We start from the raw sequence: 7653 nt of genomic DNA on the forward strand, positions 1-7653 counted from the left end.
AAAGCAAATGCAAATCAGCAGACATTACATTCTCAAACATGAGTAATGACTCAGCGTTGTTCAGATGTGCATTTTGATTTCTACAGCTGCATCTGGCAGTGCTATCAGTCACATTGAAGCTCTAAACAATCTGGTGATTCTACAGTTCTGTGACATCTAATAGCTCATTTACTTTTTTCTACCTGTCACAGCAACATAACAATCTATTTAAAGAGCTCTTATTTAAGATTTGCCTCCTACTAAAAAAACCTGTGTTCTGGGACATGATTCAGAGAGATGGGAGGATTAAATAGGTACAAGCAGATAATATTGCCTTTCTGAAGAAACTAACTTCACAAATTCCATTCAGAGTGAGAACTTTCTTATTCTCTGTTTAGGAAACAATATGGTTCAAGTATAACTGCAATGTACAAAACAAAGAGGATGAGAAAATATTAAAAATAATCTCTACATTTCAATAAAAGATCCACTCAAAACATCTTGTGTATTTGCACATTTAAACATATGGGTATGTATCTTTATATAAAGCACAAACATATGTAAAGCATGTAGTTCCCTATCATATGGACACCCATCCACCCATATGTAACATGGAATAGTGGGTAGATGGTAAACTAAAACATCCCTGCTTGTCATTTGTCTTGTTTCAGGATGAACTAGAAAAGCATTTACAAGCAAGAAATGCTAAGGTATTGGGGAAAAATCATATTCTAAAAATATATGTAAATAAAATCAAAGGGTGTTTATCAATGGCAATTGAAAAGTTCCCTTTGAACACAAAGGCCAACTGAAAACAGCCTATGGGGGAGAAAACAAAACCCAAGAAAGCCCAGAATAAAATCTTGATTGATGAAAAAATTCTAAAATGTTGGAAAAAGAAATTAATCTGAACAGAAATTAGCTAACTGGTGTAGTTGATTATGGACAAGTGTTAAAAGAATAGCAGCCTGATTCAGAAAGCTAAGACTAAGTTTAAATTAAATGGATGCAGAAGACTGGCTGGAGGACAAGCTTATGATTCAAGAGCAGCAGAGAAAAGAGATATAAATTGAAAAGATGTAGGACCATATTGGCTGTACATGCTCTCAAGTGGAAATTCAGAAAATCTGGAAAGTTAAAATTACAGGTATTGATTTCACTAAAAAGATAAAAAGTTACTATTATATTGGAAGATCTCATTTGGCTTGTTCTGGGTAACAAGTTTAGTATGTATTACTTGTCATAGTACAAAGAATTCTTAATTGCTTGAGATGCAATTTCACAGCTCAAGTCTTCAAGTGAATCCATGATTGCTTATTTAGTGCTGGTGTATATTTTAAGAGTTGTGGGAAAAAAATTCTCTGGAGTAATTTCTTTTTCAAAAATGAAAACTTGACTTTTCGGCATAGCAACCAAGTTATCTCTACTGGTAAAAATACAGCTCCTTGTTATGTTTCTAATACTTGGCTAGATATGTTTTGTTTTCAGGAGGAAACTGAAAGGAATCTAATGTATGAATAGCCTTTATGACTGATGGTGATGGTTTGGTGAGTGAAATCTCATGATAAATGTTCTTCTTCATAAGGAATTTTACATCAATAAAGTTTTTCTCTGCACTGAAAAATAGGGGCTTCAAAACAAAACAGTTCAAAGGTGAGAGAACGTTTTAAAAATTTTTGTGAAATGCTTAATTTGGAGAAAACAGCTTTGTCCTAATATTCAGGTGCTCATTGGTAATCAAATTTTGGTTTTCCTTCTCATTGTTCAATATTTTAATAACCTGGATGCACTCAATATTGTTTATTATCTTGAAAACTTTTCAGGTACCTGATAGGCCTAATTTTTAGAAAAAAATATTCATTGTAAATGCAGAAGACAATCCATTGAGTACAATTCAAGGCCAAAGGAAATGCAGCTACAGTATATCACTTAAAAATGACTTACAATTAAACTATCTTTAAAAAATGCTCACAATGATATTTTTGCATGGGCTGATAAAAGCTTTTCTTACTTACTTACTTACTTTTCTTATTGTACTTAATACAATATCCAAAGAGATTAAGGGGGATTCAGTTTTTATAGACATAAGATCATCAAAGGGAAACCTTTTAGAAACTTTAATAGAAGACTTCAGAAAAAGGTAAATATGATCCAGCTTCATGGGCTTCAGCCACCAGAGGATGATACAGCCTATTTGTAAACAAATGGTTATTTATTAGCTGTGATATTGGAGAGATGATGATTGTTAGGGATTTATGAATAAGTCATCTCATTTCTCTTAATCGTCGCAATGACTCTATTTTCCTAGCTAGGATAGAGTTTCAGTATGTTCCACCAATCTTATAATACACTTTATCACTTGAGTATTTTAGGTTTTTTCTTAACTCTAAGCAAGAGTGATCATAAGACATGATATCCATGGGGAGCATTTACCGTGACAAAGCACTGCATACTTAGCAGAACTATAGTCAAAATACTCTTTTCTGTTTCATAACAAAGCTTCATTTGTAATTTGAGGTAGAAGTAAATATCACTGATATTAAAAAATTACAACAGGCAAGAAATGGTAAATAGTAAGAAAAAAGAAAAGTATAAAGGTTGCATAATAACCCAGTTAGATGTACTGTAGAAAGGCAAAGGAAACTTCTAAATGCTTATTAACACAATCAGTTTTGAAATACAGACCACCACACAGTGTGTGGGAATGGGTCAGTTCCTGTTTCCAGAGTTCTAGCAAATTGGGCAACATAGCTGAAATCACCAGAAAGTAATTCACTGGATTTTTGTCCTTTGACCTTGCAAATTTCTCATCGCTGAACTTTTCCAGGCAGCTGCATTTTGAGCTTATACATACACTCCTGTCGTTTAGCCTCATGAGCTTATATATGTCTCAGATACTTTCATTACTTGGATATTCTGATTTAGACTTTTTCTCCTCAGAGACATGTGGTGACAGAAATGCAAAGTAAAATGTGGACTCTTGAAAGTATGATAAGAATGACTGATTATGATTCATGTCATGTCAGGTTTCAGTAAAAAAATTGCTATTATTAATTTTTGTGGAAATAGGTATATGTTATTCATAAAAGCCCAAAGAACAACAGGACTATGTTTGGAAAGTCAGTGCAACTGCCTAGCTTTTAAAAGCAAAAGTTCTAAACAGACATTATATCATATGCACACACTCTTGACTGGTTTGTGTTGTGGTGGGTGCAGCACAGACCTCTGACGTGTAACCTAGGAAAGTATTTGAGTTATGAAAGGCTGTCCTTCTTCTGTGAATCAGCCAGAAGAGCAGGTGAGACCTGCATGTCATCTGGCCTACAGAATTATTACCTGTCAGGAGCAAAACACTAGTTCTAGGGGCAGACAAAGGTAATACCTATCTATCATTTTCTAAACAGAAATCTTCCACGGGTGCTATTACATACATATCACAGTCATGGATTCCTCGGTGGCCTTCCCAGTCAAATAATTTCTTTCTGAGATCCAGACTGTTCCCACATTTTCTATTAACTTTGCATTTGAACTCCACTTTTCTCTGCCTTCATTTCTTTTCCCTAATAATTTCAGTTACTGTTTCTTGCCCTGTGCTTCATCGTTTTCCCCATCCTTATAACACTCAGGCCCAGCTTCACTTAGGCAGTTTTCCTTTTATTGCTGTGGCATCAGCAGGGGTTCTTTGACGCTAAAAGAGAGATAATCTCCTGCTACAAGCTCTGTTCTCCAAACCACAATACTTGTCAAAGAGAGGAGGAATTGCACAAAGCCCCATTTGGCCCCTTCAGTCCAGGCAAGGAGCAGATCCAGTGAAGACGAAGCTTTGGAGAAGGTAACTGCCAAACCCTAATGGCTAAATACATGAAATACATGGCAGCTTTTTCTTTTTCTCTCTCTCTCTCTTATTTTTTTTTTTTTAAATTTTTTTTTTCTAGGAGGTTATAAATGCAAACTAAATGTAGGCAGATTTTCACAGGGTAGCTCATGCCAAGCTTTAGGCCACTGCTCCAGAACATAAAGATAATTCAGTTTCCTTGGTAATTGTAAATATTTCTCACAGGAGCAAAAATATTTTCCTATGAAATCTATTGTGAGGCATGGACCTGCTTGCTTAAGCTTTCTAAAACAAGTAAATTACTACATTCATTTCAGCCTGAGGCAGACACCTGCCATGGAATACTTTGAGCTGAGTATTTAAAATTTAGCAAAATCGTATTTTATCTGAAGACCCTTAATAATGGGAAAAGACAGCGTCTTAAATAAGGGGATTTCTTATGTGGTTATTTTAGATTTTAACTGTACCCAGCATTGTGGGGTTTGAGTTATTTCCTCTCAAGGGGATGAGAGTCATTTTGCAGACAATCTTAAAAATAAAATTTAACTACAGCTGTCTGCTTTGTTCTTCAAGGGCATGAGCGATGCTTCAAAAAGGCTGAATTGTGAACTGAACAAAGCTTGTTTTAATAATTTCTGTATATGCATTTGCAAGGCATCTGAAAAAATACCCATGTGAATTCATCAGATGCAGCGATAGTGGGTGTGTTTCTCTGGATGAGATTAGGCAGATTGCCTTGGGTTTGCTCCACAGGGGACAGGTCAGTTACCTTTATTGCATGCCATAAGCAATATGCCACTGAGACATTTCCAAAAGATTAAATACTTCTCAGGATTAAGAGGCCTGGTTAAAACAGAAAATTTCCTTTTTTTTTTTTTTGCTACATGTAATGCCTATTAGGGGGTTCTAAAGGGGATTATGGAATCATAAATCATCAACAGTATTGTTTTCTGAGGTCTTTTTGTTCTTATTGCTTATATTTGCAAAAGTACATGCATTTTCAAATTGCATATGCATGTATATTTTTTTTAAATAAGTGTAGAAGAAGACACCTGCTGCATTTCTCAAGTCACTGTGCCAGTTAAGCTTTGTGGTTAGAAGTGGCAGTTGGTATAATTATTAAAGAGAAGAGAGTTTCGAGGATTCAAAGGATTGCTTATCAGCAAGTACTCTTTATGTGACTCCATAATATTTCCCTGTTCTGTAGTAGAGGTTTCTTTAAAATTCCCTCTACAGTCAAGAAGAATGACATTTAAGAACTATGCTAATAATGGTAAACTCTATTTCTTGTTAATTATTTCTCAGCCTCACATAGTCACTCAGATTATATTATCTGAATATAATATAGCTTATATGACTGAATAATACAAGATTCACATATTATGGAATTTATTCTTTTTGATCAAAATGTTATTGAGTACAAGATACAGAATCTCAGTCAATCAAATAATTACTAAAAAAATTACCAAAGCCTCACATGACATTTCCATATTTTTAGTATTATGGTTTTTATTTTCTTTTGGAAGCATTTATAGCCTTCTGTCCTTGTGTTTGCTCAACATATAAATGAAGGCTGGCAAGAAGTTCATAATTTCACAACATTGCAGGTCAGTCTCAGAGGCTGCAGGACTATGGATGGAGTATCTTATTTTTGGCTAAAGCCTCACAGAGCCCCCACTTTATCTTTCCAACTATTTTGCTCCTGAATATGACCCTGTCTTTAAAATGGGTGTCATGCAGTGAAGCACAGAAATTCAGATGGCACAGATCTATTTTGAAACTTTTACTTCCAATACATCTCCTCTAGAAGTTTAAGAAAATCAGTCTCAGATCAGGGTCCCATTGTGCTAGGAGTGTACCAAAAAAAAGAACAAAGATGACTCTTACTCCAAAGAACAAAAATAAAAAGGAAGGCTGGGGAGGGATGTAATAATTCTGGTAGATTTTAATGAGCATTTAGGTGTTAGTATAAATATTAGTAGGCATTAATGCTGTATAGAAAGATGAATTCTAACATTAGAAACCATGCCATATAATTTAAGACTTTTAAACTAGGTAAGAAATACCAAAGCAAGTGCCAATGGAAATAGTCTGAGATCAGTAAAACTGTACTTTCCACTTCTGCCACACTTAATCTCAGAGTAACTGAATTAGTCTTAGGTTTAGCTCAGCCTATCTGGAGAAAGACTGACAAAAATAGATACATCCGCTTGCCATATTTGTACTAAAACTGGTTCAGATTGGGGCTCAGAGACAAAAAAGAACCCTGTTCTGCGAAAACATTTCACTGCCACTGATTCCATGCTCATACTCAGTGTCCTGGCTTAGGATGCATTAGGATCCTTGCTTCTTTGCAGCACATTGTTTAGAACTAGGATAAGGTTTTTCGCTAACAGCTGCCCAGCTGTTGACATTTTTCTGCTCTTTTAGAACTTTTTTTTTATCATAAAACTGCTGTCTTTCTGTCAAGCTTATCAATAATGCACTGCATATGTGTATCTTTTACAAAATATTCATATTGCACTGTTTTTAAAATTATTTCTTTTGTCTAATGTCTCTTGCTTTCAACATTTTTTTTTAAGTCTCAGTCCTCTGAAATATCTTCTCTCTTTGAGGCAGGAGCATTGAACTCTTCCAGATGCCTAACTCAAGTGTGTAAATCAACACGACATATCACATACACTAAGTCTGGGATATTGAAATGTCAAGTGCAATTCTGAAGAAGGTATGAAGGACACCCAGTGCCTAAGGAGACAGACTGAACCACCATTTCCTGAGATACCTGCAGCCAGAAAGGATGAATGTGATCATGGAATAAAATAAAGCTATTAAACCTGGCAGCACCCTTGGAAGACGATAACTGTGCAAACTTTCCATGTTTGGCTCAACAAAATGACAAGCAACTGCAGAGTAGTCTAGTGACAATAGCAGTTGAGATTTCCAGTACATTCAGCATTCTTTGGAATGTAGATAAGTATCCAAGGTCTCTTAAGAATTTGCACTCAGTAACATCCTAACATTGTCTTCTCATTTACCATTGCTCATGTTAAACTGCACAGTACTGCACGCATGCCAGTTTCCATTTTATTGTACAGGATCCATTTTGTTAGGGAATGTTCATTAAGTTCTTTTGAGTTAGCTATTAGGCATATTATATAAGCTTTGTCTCTGTGTGGAGTGTATATTTAAAGTCCACTTCTTAAGGCTCGTGGTTGTCCCAGACCCACACTCTTTGGGTATGAATGATGTGTTTCTTGCATACTGGAAGACTGAAAGTGAAATAGACTTGGGGTGTGTTGCAGGCTGCAAACTTAGATCATGTCTAAGCAAGCTGGGACATGCTTCTGTCTGAATCACACGTGGCCAAGCATCAGCTGCCTTACAATACCATAACATGGCCAACAACAAGTCAGCCATGTGACTTTCATAGGAGGGTCCCAATGTTATGAAGTACAAAGACAGATAGATTTGTAGACCGTGAGCTCCAGAGCCTTTCTAAGCCTGTAGAGAATTCTACAAGTGTCCTGAATTTGACCATGAAAAACACTAAGACACATCAAGGGTATCAGCAGCCTTAGTGAGTTCCATGGTCCAGCCCCTAAGGTGCCATGCAGACATAATCATATTCATTAACATATGTCTAGTTCTTTTACCCTCTTCCACAAGCCAACCCTTCCAGTATCAAAAAGTGTTTTGATTTTGACCCTTCCTTACAGAGAAAGAAAGCTCTGAAATACTTAGAGCAAATAATTATAATAATTAGTTGACAGCGTTATTATTACAGTGTTCCACTTGCTCTCTCATTCTCCATCACTGCACCCACAACCCATTTATTCAGT

The sequence above is a fragment of the Cyanistes caeruleus genome, chromosome 1 (assembly GCF_971803275.1).
Source record: "Cyanistes caeruleus chromosome 1, bCyaCae1.hap1.1, whole genome shotgun sequence".
Lineage (NCBI taxonomy): Eukaryota > Metazoa > Chordata > Aves > Passeriformes > Paridae > Cyanistes > Cyanistes caeruleus.